Consider the following 20,044-nt stretch of genomic DNA (forward strand, 5'->3'; position numbering starts at 1 on the left):
AAGAAATCAAATAATAATGCCTTGACAATATATACATGATCTCTCAGATTAGATGCAGTATCACACCCTGACACCACTGTTGCTTTCCTCCCCTCTCTTGACAACCGAGTCATACAAAACTTTCTCCTGGTATAAGAGAACATGGCAAATGAGTAATTAGGAGCTAAAATTCTATCCCATCTATAAAATATTAAAATCTGATTTTAGCTTAGAGCTTGTTGAATGTGATGGATGTACAAGAAATGTTCATGCATTTATTAATATAGTTGGTTGTATTAATAGTGACCTCACTAATTTAAAATAACTTGGGAGAAGGCCCAGCCCAATTATAGGATACTTTTTAAAAGCACACTTTAATTAGTTTCAAACATATTCAGTAACTGAAATAATTCTGAAAAGAATTGCCTGGGAGAACCTACAATGTGATGCAGTTACAAAAATGATTCACAATTGGTGTATCAAAAATTGGTACACAAAGTGTCAAGCTCATTCCTGTCATCTACGGAGGAACAGAAATGGCTCTGACCTTGTGCCAGAAAAGCTTCTCCACATCTTTATCTCTAAATGAGAATCAAAATATCTAAGATATGGGATTATTGTGAGGCTTAGAATTCACTAAGTAAAAATGAAACTAGAAACCCTATGACACAGGTTTATATACTCAATCATCTCAGGATCATCTTAGCACATAAATTATTAGAACTTGGCATTTCAGGAGCTAACGCTGTGCTCGCGAGCCCTTGGCTGACCTTTAAGGCGCTCATATGGAACCTTTGGGGTCTTATTCCAGCTTACACTGACTGTTCATCCACTGTCATGGGTTTTCAGCAGCATTGTTTACATGAGCCTGTTGTTTTGTCACATCTTTTTGGATCAGACATGAGCATTTGATCCAAGAAGATTCAATCAGATTTTCCCACATCAGATATTAGAATTAAAACTAAGAGAATCTACCTCATTCCAGGTCAGATGCTACAAAAGAAGTAAACTGAGGGGCTGTGATGAATCATATTCCACCCACGAATATCTGAGAAGCAGGTCTTTGACAGGAAACAGAGACTTTCAAAAAGACTAACATTCCATTCCTAGTTTAAGATTCTAGTAAAGGACTAACTGCTTCCCTGCCCTTGGGATCCATGAGATATTTTTCAATCCCTTATGATAAATTTTCCCTTGTGCCAACATGTAACCTGGAGTACAAGTAAAATAACTTGAATGCAACAAAAAGAAAATAAACAAGAAGCTTACTAGAAAATAAATGAACAAATTAGAAGAGGTAAAGAATCTTTGTCCAAGCTACATTTATTTTCTTGGTCTAGGGGGGTGGTCTGAAGCTAAGCTTGGCTTGATGACAGAGTAGTTCGATGTGTACTTACTGCATGTATATGAACAGCTCTGAACTTTTCTAGGACTCACTGGCCATGGCATAACAGTTGTACTTGCACTGCCTGGTTCTTTTTAATATTTTATTTCATGTTACTACACTAATAATTATTTTCATTCCTACTGTACAAAAAAGTTCACTGAGTCTTGGAGGGGAAAAGTGACTTATCCAAGATTTCAAGTCAGCAAGCCCAGCTTTTCCGTCTCTAAGTGCCATGCTAAGTACCAAAGTGCATGAATCATGAATCAGGGGGAAGTGGGAAATCTCATGAGTCTTTCATATCTAAGGGCAGCATATCTCAACCATCTTAGTATAGGTAAACGTTTTTTAAGTCAAAAGGTTTTAAAGATACCAGCAAATCAAATTCAACAGTATATCACAAGGATTATAAACCATGATCAAATAGGATTTATCCTAGGGTTCAAGGATGGTTTAATATACATAAATCAATTAATGTAATACATGATATTAACAAAAGCAATGATAAAAGCCACACGGTAACATTAACAGATGCAAAGGAAACACTAGGTAAGATTCAGTACCCATTTATGATTGAAAAAACTCTAAACAAGATGGGAATAGAAGGAAACTATCTCAATATAATTAAGTCCATATATTACAAAAGATTTTAAAGATCTGCCTTTCAGAGCAGGTATATGCCTTATATTTACTAACCCACCCCCTCCCCAAAAAAAGCAGTGACAAAAATTAAAGCAATAATAATGTTTGCAAATACGTTTCATACTATTAACCAATATAGCAAATGGAAAATTTTGTGAGTTTATGTATGCTAGGGTGTGGCGGGGGAGAGGTTGAGAGACACAGAGAGAGAACATAATTGAACAATAACCTTATTTTTAGTTTATTTTAAATATAGTGATTAGAACACTTACAAACGTAGATGCTCTAGCATTAAACCATGAAAGGAACCTCTCCAATGAGGAAAACTTACTGTTTCCAGTTTTAGACATTTTAAGGAGGTTGATTTTACACTCTTCAAAGATCGTTTAATTAATAAAAATTTTAAAGACAGCCTTGCCTAGTTCATCTCATTCTCAGTACAGAGCTTAGATTCCAGATTTTCTGGGGAACTAGAAAAACTTGGGTATAGTATATAGGGTTTGGACAAGAAAACAGAAGGATTTCCAGCTATTATAACTAGTACGGAATTTCACTAGTGAATTACAAACCTACACAATTTTCCTTAGGTCTCACAGAGTAAAGGTGAAGTTCATGGCTGTTTTGGAAAATTCAGAAGTTCATGAATCATAGGAAACCAGTGAGCACAACTACCTGATGCATCAGGGTTGGTACCCAGGAGGCTGTCAGACATTGGCTAACTCCCTCAGCTGCAGCTTGTGTATTTACATGTTTGCCCCTATCTATGGTCAGAGACTAATAGCTTGTCCTTCTCTTTCTTTTCTGGATTCCTTGGGAGTATGTCTCATTGTCAGAATATAATCTGGAATGAGGCTGGTAAGGCATGCTGGGAAATGTAGTCCTTGGTCTTCTGTAATTATATAAGGGGAAATAGTAATGCTAATTAAATAACAGATATCTGAAACAATCTACCCCTTTTCTCTACCCAAATCTATAAAATCCTTTTGACCCATATTTATCATCTAACCAGTATTAACAACCACTTCATTTGTCTACCTAATATGATGTATCTACCTATAATACAAATGGAGGTGCACTCAACCTCTCCTGGAAAAGTGAAGACTCAGAGTCCCTTAGGAACTATATCCATCCCTGAGTGTTGTTAATGCCTCTTCCAGTTTAGTCACAATTCCTCTTTGATAGCCCACAAACCAAAGATTAAATTATAAGGCTTTTCATAACTATCACAATTTATATAAAGCTATATGGAAAAAAAGAAAATACAAACATATTTCAAGAAAAAAAAATAAACATTGCTAATGCATCCCTAATTTTTGCAAGCAGTCACAGACCACACCTAAACTTCCTTCTTATACCATCCATTTTATGTTCCCTTTATAATCTGCTAGCACCCAAGCCAGACATTCTTATTTATTGGCTCAAATGACCCAAATCTTCATTCCTGAAGAAACCTATATTGGCTTACTATAGACTTCAGTTACCTTCTACCACTGAAAATGGAAGGCTTACCAGTAAATGCCCTTGGCTCCAGACATGCTTCCACATTACCTAAATATAGTGTAATAACACCACCACCAATTCCCCTTCATATTGACAATCAATCAGCAGTGGTACAGTAACTCCCTTTTTTATCTCTTGGTTTAATAATATGAGGAGTCCTTAAATGGTCAGGTTGTGTATCAATTCATGTGGGAACTAAAGCTTCTAAAGCAGCAGAGTTCAAAGTTGTGAATTTGGAAAGCAAAAACTGGCTTTTTCAAGCTACATATTCTGGCACCTGGAAGTATGTTATCATAAATGGGTTGCTGATTTTGAGTATTTACTCCATCTTGCTTCTGAATGAATGAGGGACACAATAAGACCAGTGAATCCCACGAGTGCAACTATTTCCCTCACCTTTTTACTTACTATTTTGGCTACAAAATACAGTTCCTTGGTCAGAACAAAAATATTGTGTGTGATACCAAGACAGTGAATAATGCATTTAATAAGTCCACAGATGGTGGTGCTGGCAAAAATATTACTGACAGGGAAAGCAGATCCACATCCATATTAAGCATCTATTCCAGGGAGAAAAAAAAAAATGCTGCCCCTCAATGATGGAAGGAGTCCAATGTAATCAACTTGCCACCAGGTGGCTGGCTGGTCCTCCTGGGGAATACTGCCATATTGGGAGCTCAGCTTTGGTCTCTGCCATTGACATGTTGACATGTTGGACACTCAGCAGTAGCAACCAGATCAGCCCCAGTGACAAGAAATTCACATTGTTGAGCTCCTGTTAACGTGGCCACTTTGTTGATGATCAAGTTGTATGGTAGCTGGGGAAGAAGCTGACGGCCATGACAGAACAAGTCATCGAGTCCCTGTGACTACTGAGAATCTGCTCTGCAGCACATGTCCATGGGTGAGCAATCACATGGGTACAAGTCACCCTTCACTCTATGCCAATTCCATAAGGCCCATACACAGAACTCCATGTGCCCAAGCCTCAAGTCTTGATCTTACCATATTCGTGATCACCTAGTCAAAGGTTTTGCATTGCCCAGTGCAGGTATATACCTCTGACTTTCTCTTAAAACTCATCCTATAGGAAAGTTTCCCATCCCTACTATAAGCAAGTCCTTCTCCACTTGTCTCTCCTTAACCCACCCGCCTTCAGTGTTATATAGCTTCACCTGCCCATTGGTGGCTAATCCAAGGTGGCTGCATGTAAGTGGAGGAGGGGAACATGATATCCCCCTTTTATAGAGATCCCTCTGTTACATTTGGTGGTTAAATTTTATCATTTGTCCTCTGTCATTTCAAAATCCAAATACCAATTTCTTTAAGGAAGCTCATTTCAGTCTTGGCAACTTCAGCACTATTCTCAGTTTGTGGAAGACAACCATTTAAGAGTTTTTTGTTTGTTTGTTTGTTTTTAAAAGATTTATTTATTTATTTATACAAGCACTGGGTATAGTCAGAAGCGAGGGAGGGTGAGAGAATTCACCAGAGCCAGAGCAGGGAGCAGAGCAGTCAGAGGACTGAAGTACACTGCTCAGGGGAGCAGCAGGAGGCAGGAGAGGTCTGCGCACCATGTGGGACCCTCCTCCGGTGGCTGGGGAGCAGCCGGGATCGAACCAGTGCTGCAGAGGCTGCGGGCAGCTTCGCAACCCAGCACTCCGGGGAGGCCCCATTAAAGAGTTTTTTAAAGGCATCGGTGTTCCCCCTCACTAATGCTTTTATACATGACTTAGTGAAGAGCATGCTATCTAGGCCCTTCTAATGAATGTGAGTAAGGAAGTCATGTGTGATATACTTAATCCAACATTTCTATCTTGCTAAGCCTTTAGATTCATTCTTCTAAATTCTACCCAGGAAAGTCTGGCCTCTGAATTTCATTTACCACAAACCACAAATGAGTTCACATCTATGTTCACCAAGTGAGCAACTGTTAAGAGTTATTTTCAGTTGTTTAAGATAAAACTTCAAATCCATTTTGATAAATTCAGTCACTCCATTACTATGCCATATCCTTCTTGGTCTAAATTTTTAGTCTAAATTTTTAGAGTCTACTAGTAAAATCTTTTGGTGAATATGCTACCTCTTCCAAGTTGAGATTGTATCCTCTTATTCTGGGAGGCTGCTGAGATCTGTATTATTGATAGCTTGAGTCTGGAGGCAATGAGAGAGAATGGGGTTAAGCATTAGGGATAACCAGCTTTCCCTAACTGCCTCAGGTCATTTTATTGCAATGTCTTTAAGAATAAAGAAACAAAGCTCTTCATAAATGGAAGGAGGGACTGCTTCTCCTGACAAGAGACTTCAAGATGACTTAGAGTTCAAGGTCTAACTATTTAACAGAATCTATTAAATACCCCATTCTAATTCTAGGGATCCTGTGCCTTTATCAAGGTCCCCTGTGCACTGAAAAGCATCCATCCCATAGTCCTACAACTAATCATTTATCTCATAACATCCTTTTACAGCAGCCACTTTGTTTCCCAAAGCATTATATCCAATAGACAATTCATTATGGGCAAATACTAAATGAAAATCCAACTAAGCCTTTACCACTACATGTCATGGACTATATAATTTTCCTCAGTCATTTCTAAATTTAAGACTGTCAGTCAGATAACCAATCACATATTCTATATTTGAGGTTCTCTTTCCTGGACCCTATATTGGTTTCAAAAGCTTTATAAACAGAGTTTGGTCAAAGTGATGGTTAATTTCATGTGTTGAATTAGAGGCTATTTTTGGAAAAGATTAAAATTTAAATTGGTGAACTATGAATAAGCAGATCATTCTCTCTAATGTGAGGAGGTCTCATTCATCAAGTGACGATGAATAGAACAAAAAGACCAGCTTCTCCAAACAAGACACAATTTTCCAGCCTTAGGACTAGAAATCCCTGTTGGTTCTATGAGTCTCTAGCCTGCTATCCCACACTGCACATTTTGGATTTGTCAGCCTCTACAATTGCAAGAGTCAATTCCATATAATAAAACTCTTCATCTCTTTCTATATTTATGTACACATCCTATTGGTTTTGTTCCTGTGGAAAACCAGGAAATCAGAAGCTACTGAAGCAGGAAGAGATTTCATATAAAGAACTAGAGGTTTACACAACTGTTTCAAAGAGTTGTGTGGTTCAAAGGTCAAGGAAATCAGTACTAGCTTTCAAAATATCCAGAGGGAGAGTCACTATTAATGGTGTCAGCTACCTACAGCACCAAAGAAAGTGATTCTCAGGAGAACTAGTAAAAATCCCTCTCCCCTGCCCAGACCTACCTCAGTCACTCATAACTTTTCTTTTCCTTTGGCTTCTAAATCTTAAGAAAGTATCTCTTATTAGCCAAATCCAACACAGGCCATGCTGAGAAGGGAATCTAGGAAATGTAGTTTCAATGAATCAGAATTGTGGGATCATGATGGGAAGGGGGAGGTTGTGACTGAATATTCAGAAAAGGGCGGGGATGCTGCTGAGTTGACAACACAGAGACCCTGTGGTATGCTCAGTGAAGACAAGGGGTCCCTGTAGCACAGCCCAAAACAGTTCCCCAACAGTTGCAGGAACACCGAAAGAGCTAAAAGGAGAGGAGCATCATGTGACCAGCCAGTCCTCTGCTGATGAGAAACTAATACCCAGAGAGGGAATAAAACTCTATTAAAATTACTAACACTATAATCTCCATATTCCCTGTCCTACTTAATGAAGGGTGGGCTGAAAGCAGGGGAAACATGAGATGATTTAGAGGAGGAAGCACATGGAGCAGAGACATTTGAAGAAGGGTCTGCTAGATTCTCAGCTTTGGACTTGCACCTAGAACTTAGGGGACATGGAAGGAGACACACGGAGTTGAGACATGTAGAGATGTTTGGAAGATATGTAGGTGAGAGACCCTCGGGGAGACTGACAATAGCAGACTTTACCTTGATTTGCTGCTTTTGTCCTAGACTTGCCTGGCCCCTTCTGCCCTCTTCTTATGGTTCCCTGCTAGAAGGTGTCTTAGACATGCAGAAAGTTTTCAGACGTCATTGGCCTCACTTTGGCCCAACGCTGTTTGGCTGGGTTTTTCATTGGGAAACTATTGTCCTTTCTTCTCTTCTCTCTCTGTGCACACTAATTCTATTAAAGTTCTTTTCTGTTAAAGGTCTTACACACTTAAGAATGTGCTTTGTCTTTATGTGGTAGATAGCAGAACCCACTTAGAGAGTACAAGTTTGGGGGTCCCGGGATACCCCTCAGTCTGTGTGCTAACATCATATGGTATTGTTAATTACTGACATAGTCTAGGTTTGAATCCATAAACCATCCAAGAGTACTTCCCACTACCATGTGGTTGCATTTTGAGTCACTTTCTGTCACCAAGAGTGCAAGCTGTTCTCTCCCTAACACCATGCTCCTGGGAGCACTATCCTTCATGCTAGCACTCTGCACCACTACTCCGGACAGTACACTCTCCCACCCTGTGTGCACATTAACAGGTTACACCCTAAAAATTAAAGCACCAAAGGAACATTAATTTTAGTGGGAGGGAATCTTGGTTTGTGGAAAATTCAGAAATGTAAACAAATTTGCTATTCCAGTTTTCTTCTTATCTTTTTCTTTCTTTTAATCTCTACCTTTGGTCCCAAGTTTTTTGGTCACCAGAAAAGATATTCTTTCCTGTAAGGTAAAATCCACTTACCATTTATCTATGCAAACCGATCAACAGCTATCATGGACTCTGCCCATAAAATCTCCCTAAACCAGGTTTTCCTTTCTCTTGGCCTACAACTACCCCAGTAAGCACCACAAACCTCCCTCAGAGTCTCAAATCCCTTTTTTGTTCCCCTCACAAATCTGTTCTCACAGCTTCACCACCTTGGCTTATTATCTCTGCCCAGATAAACATTAGCGGGACTTATTATCATATCTAAAACCCAATCATACTTCAGTTGTTCTGGTTTCAGATTAGAATAACTTAATCCTCTTGGAGAGAGAAAATTTGGCAACCTTTCTGCCTTTTGGTGATAAGAGAAGGATTGTAATTTTTCCAGGCCCATAGAAAGATTAAGAGGGCGATGTTAAACCCTACTTTGCCAAGCACCTGTACCCATCAGCCCTTGGGAGGGTTCAAAGGAGCCTAAGGAACAGCAGACAGATGGGAGCATAGTGATGGCCAGGGCCTGGTGAAAGGCCTTCTGGAATAAACAGAGTCAGGTCTTGAGGCTTAATAGCAGGGCTAAGTGAAGTTTCCTATTTTGTCCTTATTTCTAAGTGCTAAGCACTTATTATTTGCCACCTGGATCAAGATATAACTGGTCCTGTCTCAATGTCTCAAACTGTGCAGAGATGTAGAAATGCCCCAAGAAAAGCTCAGATCCAACTTAGGAACCAGTTTCATGGCAGCACATTGTATTACAAGATAAAACACAGTGCCGGGCTCCTTGACTTGACCCCAGTTGACTACTAAAGGCAGTTCAGACTTCTGACCCACTTGATAAGCAGCTCCTCTTCCTCAGGGTGATGGAGCAGCACCATAGAGTAAAGGTCAGGGGTCATGGTAATTGGGTGCCCTGAGTATGGTCTTTGTTAAACATATCTCCCTTCTTCCTACCATTGCATAAGCTACCATGTCTTCTCTATGCCAGACAGTTGCTAGATTAAGGTGACTTGGCTGAACTCAGGATGAGTATGGTCTGCCTGCCAACATTTGTTCCTGATTCCTCTCCAGAACATGTCCATTTCCCAATAGAACAAACACCAAAATAGATAAAATTTCACAACTCTGTAACTGGCAGGAAGGAAAAAAGTCCCTGTTCATCTTAGAATGGTTTTGCAGTAAGAGGCTCCAGAGAATTCTTGAAGAGATTGGCACTGGCCATGTGTAGGCCAGAATATACGCTTTCCAATTATCTGACATCCTCTCCAACACATCCAGGGCACTCTCTGCATCTCATTTGCATCAAATTCATTTTTGCACATTTTTGATTACTATTTTATTATTCCCTTTTCAATCCCATACTTTCAATAACAGAGGTTTATTATCTTAAGTAATTCCTAGGCTTATAAGCAACCTTTACTCCCCACTACCCCTCCCCTCTATTTCCTATGAGCTACCCTCCCTCCCCCACCACTGCACACACATAAGTATTCCTCATTACCACTCCTATTTCTGGTATGAAGTATTTCATATAAAATCATCAAAACTTGGACAGAAGCTGTCAATCACAGAAAGGTGATCCTCAAACTTGCTTAGAAAATATTCTTTTCTTCACACCCACCATTCCTGATGTCAAGAGAATCAACTTCTTGATACAATCTTCAATAAAATAGTTCATGGTTCCTGCCCTGGCAGAAAAGTAAAGCGTATCCTGAGACTTTGATGATTGTGTCAAAGGTAAGAAGTAGGAAAAAGAAGAGGAGAACTGGATAGGCCAGGAGTGTAGGGGAAGGCCAAGAGAAAGATGAACTAGGTGCGGTCATGTGATACCTTCACAGCAACCCCCAAGGTTTAGTGTTCCAGAAGCAGCATGCTTATCTGCTTACCAGTAGATTTTTATGCAAACAGAAAGTGGCAGGTAACATGTTCCTGGAACTCACAGCATTCTACTCACGAAAAGACACCAAATGACTTAGGTGCAGTGAGGTTGACTGACCCTGCAGCGAGTGGTCACAGCCATTCGAAGTCTAGTTTCTGAAAATCACCAGTTATCCATGGCCCTGTGCTAATCGCATTCCCGACCCACTTTTAGATTTTTGAAGTTTTTTAATAACCTAACTTTCCTGTGCTCATTGACCCACATGGAATTTTCCACCATGGAGGCGGGGAGAACTCCCACTGAGAGAAAATTACCAACTTCACACAGAGAGGTTAACAACCACAGAGAAAGGCTAATGGTTCCTGCTGTATCTTTCATGCCCAGACTCTAGAACTAAGACTAAAGAAGTGAGCAAATCTTAGGTTATGCCAGACAGGTGAAAAATGAGCTGTGAACTCTCCCCTGCTGGAGGAGGCGAGGCCTCTGGTTAAGTCATAAGGCTCAGCTGATGTGATCTCAGGAGGAGACTTGCCCCACTAATCCCTCAGGAGAAAACTGTCCATGTATAACATCTCCACCTCATTAGAGCTTCAGTTCATTTATTAAATATTGAACATATCAGATGGTTCTTTGTGGTGTGGAGGAGCAGAGTCCTTGTTCTTGGAGGGGGACATTGTGTATCCTCCTGAGAAAAGTCCAGTTGGCCGTGCTAATTGCTAACAGATTTCTCACACACTGTTATTTCTTCATCTGCCCAGGAAGTACACGCTGCACCACGGGAGATGTGGGACAGAACTTTGTTGCTAGGAGTCTAAATGATAGAGGCAATTAATTATTCACACCAGTAAAAGGAAGAAACTTAATGAGCAGCCCAGTGAACCAGCGATGGAATCTTCTCTGGGAAGTTGATAAGGAAGAAACAGAAATCCCTGGTCACTTAGGCTATCAGTTGATTTCTAGGTAGGACCATGCTCTAAGGCAGAACCAACCAGAGGGAACCTAGTCATTTGCAGATAACAGAACTGAGAACTGGAGGAAGGAAATAACTTATACAAGCCACAAAGAAAGTAGTGGTCCTGAGCTCTTACTAAGTGCCATGTTCTAGGCATTTCAATTCTATGTACTCATTTAGTCCTAACGATTCTGTAAAGTACGTAGCTTAGAGCAAAGCTAGGCTGGTTACCAGTTACAGCAGTGGTGCTTGGAAAGTCCAACTCAACTGAAAACTCAACTAAGAGAACCTTCCCCTACTTGAAATTTCTACAGTCTATTTACACTTTCTCTAACTGTTAACAACCTAATCTAGTGGATACCAGACTCAAGAGGAAACCCAGAGTAAGCCCATGTATACAGATTTTTAATATCTCTATAGAGTATTGAAACCATGACATAGGAAATTAAGTTAAAGAAGAGATTGAAGAGGTAGCTTCCATAATATGGCAAAATATTCTAGATTTGGTGTTCTCATGAGCTCACCTCTATTTCCTGTTCTCAAATACTTTCTATGATCAAGTTCCAAAAAATCTCCCTTTTCTTAGGCTAGCATGAGTGGGTTTCTGCTTCTTGCAGTCAAAATGTCCCTGTCAGAACAAGCATGAGAGCTTTCCTGGTGGCCTAGGGGTTAAGTCTCAGTGCTATCACCTCCTAGGCCTGAGATGGATCCCAGACCAGGGAGCTAGTTTACATGGCGCGGCAGACCTCTCCTGTCTTGTTTACTGCTCCCCTGTGTATTTCAATAATTTTACCTGTTTTGCTCCCCACTCTGTCTCTGGTGAATCCTCTCATCCCCTGCACCTCTGGCCTACTCCCAGTTCTTCTACAAAATAAATAAATAAATATTACCCAAAAAACCTAGCATGCACATACATGTGTGGATCCATGTGTGTTTGTATCCACATGCTCAACTGAAGTATATCAGCTAAAAGAGGTTCTACTTAAAAGATAAGGAGAAAAACTTGCCTTATAATTGAGGATTTGGAAGGAAAAATTTCTCTGCCAATTGGAGTCACAAGGTATCACCTGCTCCTGAAGCAACAATAATCACTATAAATTATGACAATTCATACTAAATTAATATCTGAGCTCTTCCTATGTGCTAGCTTCTAAGCATTTTACATGAATATATTCACCTAATCCTAACTACTTTACAATACAGATACTGTTGTTATATAACAGGTGTTATTATTATAAATGAAGAAACTAAGAGAGATTAAGTGACTAATTCAATGTCATCAATTAAATAAGTAGCAAGAGTCAGGATTTGAACACAAAATATATGGTTTCCTAGCCTATGATCTAGACTAGGATGGAAAGAAGAGTCCCTAGATTTCTCTCCTTAAAGAGCCTCATGCCCAACAAGGGGTTTCCAGAATTCTAAAAGGAAAACTTGGCAGATATCAGCATCCAAGATACTCCCTAAGTACCATGCAAATGGAGAACTTAGAGGGAAAACATTGCAAAAATAATTCTTGCATTTTCCTTCTGACTTATTTTGCTTAGCATTATCCCCTTCCATTCTATCCATGTTGTAATAAATGGCAAGAGTTCTTTTTTATAGCTGAGTATTACTCCTTTGCATGTATATATCACATCTTAATCCACACTTCTGTCTACACATACCTGATGGTTCAGTCATAGGTGGAACATAAGGAAACAGAACAAAAGGTAAAACTAAAGCAAACAAATAACAAATCCCTGAAATCTAACTGTAGAATTAAAGCTACTAGATGGTGAGAGGGTGGATGGAGACCAAAGTATGAAGGGTATCCAATGGACTATGGTGAAAGTCTGTGGGTGCCTTGATGGTAGGTGTGGTGTGGTAACATACATATGGAGGGGTATGATCCTCTACGTCTGAATCACTTACAGTTTTATAAACCAATGTTACCTCAGTAATTATAAATAAACATACTGTAATTATTGCTTCAGTTTGTCAGCCTATGTCATTTAAACCACCAACTCAGCAGTCAGTCAACTTTACCTCAGTGTTAAGACACATATATCTTCTTACTATTCTATCTGGCTACATCAGTTATGTGGAAGAAGCCAAGCTCAGTCTTCATGGAGTCAATGAAAATCAGTGATTTCGAAGTAGTGGACAATAGCAATATTTTAATATTATCATTATGATGAAGCATTCAGCCCTATAAAAAACAAGATTGAAACTAAATTTTCCAATTTTTAATATTCATGTTTTTATTTGCGAATTGAATTATCTTACTAGTTTTCTAATACAGGGACCCATAATCAGCCTATAAACATCCTACAATTCAAACTAACACACCATTCAGTGCCAGTCCATAGCCATATATTATCTTCTCTGAAATATTGAGCAGAAAAGATGTAACTTATTCCCTGCTCACTGGTAAAGCTGATCTGGATGAGAGAGGAGGGATGGTTGAAAAAAAGCAGAAGACACAGCATACAAAAGAAGCATCACTATAGGTTATTAGGGGAAAAGTATTGTAAGACTCATAGGCAGACCTGGATAGCCATACAAAATATAAAGTGCCTAAAGAGAATAGATATCGCTTCAATGGAATCATCTCAACTTTTGTTTTATGTTTGAAGACAGAAAAGAAAATATATCCAATTTATCTGAGTTCAGAGTCTGGATTAGCTGGCTCACAGGCTTGCTTCCTATGAAACCTGTTCAAAGGAATAACTTGATTTCCTGTTTATTAGGAACTGCCAAACAGTTAATTCAGTTTCAGCCCCCTGAATATCTAGCGATACTTTATAATCCAAAGACTATAAAGGAGAGATGGGGTTGGGAAAGCAAACTAGAGGAAAGAACAAGTCTCTTTTATAAAAGAACACAGGAGATTATTGGCATTCTCAAATTAACAAGAAATAAAAGAGAATAAAGGATTTGAAAACCAAGAATTCTCACTCTGTTCCCTTCTTGTCCTTCACCCATTCCAAAGGGAGAAACGAGGCCAATTAATAAAGATTGTCTTGTGCTCCAGTGTATGTTTAAAGTCTACAGTCAAGAAAAAATTATAGGCAGGGGAGGAAAATACTGGAGCATGAATAGACATTCTGGAAAGAAGAACAAGTCCAAGTTTAGAAAGACCAACCATGTAACATAACAAGGCACTATCCTTTATATTAGCAAGTTTTTGGTGACTCCTTCGGACCTTTGGCCATACCCGCTAAATTCCGCTAATCTTATTCTGAGTTATAAAACATATAGATATCTTACGTTCTTTAGTACTTTATGATGTACAAAGCACTAGATCTCTTGGTTCTCCAAGCAATCCATCTGCTAGGCACCACTACAGATGGGAACACAGAGTCTCACAGGGACTGAGACTTTTTTTTGTACTTTTTTTTAAAGATTTATTTTATTTATGCAAGAACCAGGGTACAGGCCAGATGTGCAGGAGGGTGAGAGGATTCACCAGAGACAAAGTGGGGAGCAGAACAGGCAGACTGACGAAATACACTGCTGAGGGGAGCAGCAGTTGAGTCAGGAGAGGTCATACCATGTGGGTTGCTCCGCGGCCGGCAGGGATCAAACCAGCACTGCAGAGGCTGTTGACAGCTTCACAGGGCTGCGCTCAACCACCTAAGCAACCAGGGAGACTGAGACTTTTGCCAAGATGTAATAGTGATAATATCTATCTATACATTAACTCCCTTCCTTCTATTGTGCTAGCTGCCAGAATGCATCCCCCCTTTTTAAAAAGTCGAACATGACATTTTGTCTGGCCATCTAGTTACTTTTTTTTCTCAATCCATGTGCTACAAGAAGAGTTGACTCCAACCCAAGTGTTATGACTCAGATCTGATGTACTGAGTACCATGTGCTCTTGGGAATGGATGAAAAATCCAGTCAGGATAATAAAACTGAACTATATTTGGTTGGATGTACTGAAAGAGGTTATCTTTTTTCCTACTAGACTTGAGCCTCACAAGACAGAGGTCTGATACTTCTAACAGCTACTATATGGAGCCAGGTGTAGGAAACAACACTGAAGTAGTGAAGAACTGATGTGGGGGGCAATAAGAATCAGTTGGCAATTTATAAGCTTCTGGCCAAAGCATATATGTAGGGTGACCCTCTATCTTTTCTGTTAAATAAAACGACACACTTCTTTTTTTTTCTTTGAGTATTTTCTTCATTTGTCCTAAATTGCCCAGTGCCAATTCCCAAATATACCTCAAGACAAAGGGTGATCTTCGCAGACAGAAGATTAGGACATAGAAGGTCACACAGACAGAACTCTAACCTCAATATCTATTACCAGGTATTAAGTTCCTTTCCCCATCATGGTGCTTACCTTCTGCCTTTGCTCATGCTATTTCTTTGTTCTACATAATTGTGCTCTTTCTAGCTTACTGAGAAAATCCATTCATGCCCTACTAACAAATCCAGGCTCACAATTTTCCCTTCTCTGAATTCCCAAAGCTAATCCTAATATTTAATTACACCACACATTTTTTGTTGGTATAGTTTATAATTTTGGATACCTTATCTTTCCAAACAGACTCTAGGATACTGAAGATGGAAGCATGCTCTTACACTATGCATATGGCCCTCACAAAACCTTCAACAATATGTACATAACATACATTATAAACTTTTCATTTGTTTTATATGAACTGGCAAAGTAAGTGCCAAAAGGGTAAGGGATGACACAACAGTCAGGTGGCTAAATGATAAAGAATGAATAGATGATAAAGTTAATATCATTCATATTGACTTTGTGATTCAATGTAAACTTTAAAAATTTTTTTTGGAAAAGGAACTCATAATTTTAAAATGGCAATGTCTCTCATACTGAGAAACCTATAAAATATAGCACTCCTAACCTCACAGTAGGCCTTCAAAAAAATTTTATGAAATCTAATCATGAATTGGGCTCCAGTCCAAGTTATGATTCCATGGTCTATTCCCAGAAGTGCTTTCTTAATGATGATAAATAATCCAAAACATTTTTTCATGGCTTTTTAAAAATGTTTTATTCATGTGTTAACGAATAATAAAAATAGTAACAACTATTTTGTCAAATATCTACTATGTGCAAGACATTGCCAGACATAGAGAGATACTTTGCATACATTATTTCCAATCCTTAAAAGAAGCTGGAAGATATATATTATTATTGGCGTTTTAAAAATAAAAGAGTACCTAAAAAAAGTTAAGTGGGAGTTCTGTTTGCAGAACCAGAAAACCAAATATCTCCCTACCAAATATCACATAGAAATATGGGCTGAAATAATATAAACATCTGCTAAAGAGTGGAGCATATGATACAATTCCAAGGAACAAAAACAGAAGGATCTGAATCAGAGGAGTTAGCATATAAGCTACAGCTGCAGTCATCTGGGAAGTGGGGAAGATTCTTGATTTCTGTAAACCAAATCCCTTAGATTTTATGCCCAGACAGGGCCAAAAGATAAAGTAAAGCAAAGAGTTGAAATTAAGTCACTACACATAAAATCCATAAAATCAGGAACTTCTGGAAGCAAAAAAAAAAACTTTCTAAGAGGCAAGTCCTCAAGCCAGGCCACCCAGGAGTCAAATAGAAGAACACTGCTGAAATGATTTATAATCCAAAAATGTAAAATAATAAAGAAAATATTCTCAGTGAACCAGTCATCACATGAACATATTAGAGGATTAGACTTAGAATCCTAAGATCTTTAAATGATAGAAATATCAAAGGAACTGCAAAAATATGTATTTTAAATGGTTAATTATAGAAGTAATAAGAAATGATAAAAAGGGAATGAAACATAATTAACAGAAAGTTTGCGGTGGAACATCTATAAATAAAAATGAAGTGATTTGAAATGAAAGAAAATAAACAAAAGATAAAATTTTTATTTCTGAAGCTTGATGGTGAGTTTCTAAGATATAGGGAATATCGCAACATCCTCTATATCTTTTGTATATCTAAACAAAAGTTTTTAAAAAAGTAAAAATTTCAACAAACTCAGTGAATAGGTTAAACAGATTAGATATATCTGAAGAAAGAATAATGAACATTGAAGGTACTTAGGAGAATTATCCAGAATTTAATTGAGAGAACTAAAGATATATTTAAAATATGTAAAATAGCATCCAAGAATATTAATGACAGCATGGGAAGACCCAACATATGTTTAATTGGTGTTCCAGAATGAGAAAACAGAGAGAAATGGAAAAGGTACTAGCTGAAAAGATAAAAGCAGACGATACTGAATGTAGAAAAAAAGACTTAATTCAAGATGCACTATTATCTTTGAGCAGAATAAGTAAAAATAAATTCACTCCTAGATACCTACTGTGAAGCTCCACGATACTAAAGAGATCTTAAAAGCATCCAAAGAGAAAAACAAGGTCATCTACAATGACCTTAAAGGTGATAATAATTAAACTAAGAATAGATTTCTAAGCAGCAACAATAGATATAGAAGATAAAGCAATAAAATTTATGAGGTATTGAAAGAAAATAATATTGGTTTTAGATTCTATACCAATCTAGACCACCACTCATGAGTTAGAGTGAAATAAAGGCCACTTCAGGCACACTAAGTCAAAGAGTTTTCCATTAACTCATTCAAAGAACCAATAGAGAATGTTCTTTAGGAAGAATTTTCAACCCAAAAGGAAGGACTAAATTACATGAAAGAATGATGACCAAATAAAATTGTCTAAAATGTGGTTTATCTATACAAGCATGTATTGTAAAATCAGTAATAATAATAATTGGTGAGTATAAAACCAGATAAATCTTAAATTATGAACAATGAAATTTAAAAAGAGAGCTAACAGATTCTAAGATCTCATGTTGTTCAAGAAAAGAATAGAGACTTTGTTAAGCCAAATGTGCATGTTAAAATGTTAACGTGACCTTTAAAAATGAAAGCAGAAGGCATCAATTCCAAATTGTAGAAGAAAGTGAATAAAGATTAAAAATCAATACAAGGCAGAAAAAAGGGAAGAAAACATAGAAAAGGCAGAATGAAGAAAAAGTACAAAGTAAGATGGCAGAAATAAAATCAATTATTTATTAATCACAATAAATTTATTATACATGCATATATAAAAACACATTGACAAATTATAATTAAAAATAACAAGTACCAAAATGTATATGAAAAGAAAATTCACAGAAAGCCAAACCAAAAGATATATTAACATACAGACAGATGCTCTACCTTACTAGAACTTAGGGAAATGAAAATTAAAAATGAAACAGTGCCCATTTCACGGCTATCAGATTAGTAAAACCTTAAATGCCTGATGACTAACAACTGCTGTGGAACAATGGCAACTTTCTTATAGAGTTGGTTGAAATATAAATTGGTTAACTACTTTGGAAAGATATTTGGAAAAAATCTAGTAAAGTTAAAAATATGATTGCATCTAACATTTTAATAATATTCCTAGGTAAATGTCCTAGAGATATTCATAAAAGATTACACGGATTTATATTCAGAAATACTTATTATAGCCCAAATTTCTAATGTTAAAAGAACTTCAAGCAGCAAATGTATATCACCAGCAACATCACCTTAAATTCCAAATCAAAATAAGTGGAATACTATGCATCCAGTAACATGACAGAATGAATTACAACTAAGTGCTTAAAAGTGCATTTCAGAAACAATGTTGAGCAACAAAGGCAAGTTGAAGCAATATCATATTTGTTGTTTAAAAGGTTTAAAATTTGTAAAATACTATATATTTTCATAGTTTCATGGATAGGCAGTATAAAAACTCACAAAAATGTTATAGGAAAGTAGGGAAGAAATAGGATTAGGAATGAATTAAAAATTTTACTAAAATATGTTATTTTTTTAATATAAGAAGCAAAAATACAAAATGTTAAAATTAGTCAAAGCAGGTAGCATATCCATGAATTCCACTGCATTAGTCTTTGTACCACTCTTTATGGTTGAAATAGCTCATACCTTTTATATATACATATAGATCACATATATATCATAAATATATATAATTTTTATAGCTTAAAAATAAACAAGTAACATATGAACAGTGTGTTAGAATAATATTTACTAAACTTTAATAGCATATGAATCATTGGAGATCTTGTTTAAAATGCAAATTCTGATTAGCAGATTTGGGACATGGGCTGAGAATATGCCTTTTGCATAAGCTCCCAGGGGAGGTTGATCAATGGGCCTATATATAATATCTTGAAAAGAAAGTAGGGATATATTATTTCCCAAAATGTATTGTGCATCTCTGACATGGAATACACTTTCCTCACTCCACTTACGTTAGGTTTGGTCATGTACATTGCTTTAGAGAGGCTTAAAGAGCCAGCATGTAACTTTCCATGCTTTCTTTCTGCAATGCAACTAGCAATGATCCAGTAAAAGGTACCTCAGTCAGCTTAAGTCTGAGAATAAAGGCACACAGAAGAAACCCAAGCGCACTACCTGGGTGAGGTGGTATGGTGAGAAAAAGACAACCTTCATGGATGTAAACCACTCAGATTTGAAGCTGTTTGTTACTGCATTATACACCAGTCCATTCTGATTACTACAAGCTTCATTGAATGACATAAATGTATTATACTGGATTTAAAAAACTATCTTTCACCACTAATTTGGTTGGGGACTAACACCAAAGTACTTCTCTTTTTTTATATCTCTAAAACCTCACTTGCAATACAGGGGAAAATATATATCTAACAGCTCATAAACAGTATGCTTGTGAATGGACTATCTCCCAACAACTCCTCTCAAAAAGAAGAAAATGAAAAGGAGAAAGTCGTATGAAGAAGAAAAAAGGGAGGAAGAAAACAAGTTTTTTTTTTTTAAAGATTTATTTATTTATTCATTTATTTATGCAAGCACTGGGTACAGTCAGAAGCGTGGGAAGGTGAGAGAATTCACCAGAGCCAGAGCGGGGAGCAGAGCAGGCAGAAGGACCAAGGTACACTGCTGAGGGGAGCAGCGGGCGGCAGGAGAGGTCTGCGCGCCATGTGGGACCCTCCTCCGGTGGCCGGGGAGCAGCCGGGGATCGAACCGGTGCCGCAGAGGCTGCGGGCAGCTTCGCAACCC

Source organism: Talpa europaea (assembly GCF_964194135.1).
Source record: "Talpa europaea genome assembly, chromosome: 4".
NCBI classification, from domain to species: domain Eukaryota; kingdom Metazoa; phylum Chordata; class Mammalia; order Eulipotyphla; family Talpidae; genus Talpa; species Talpa europaea.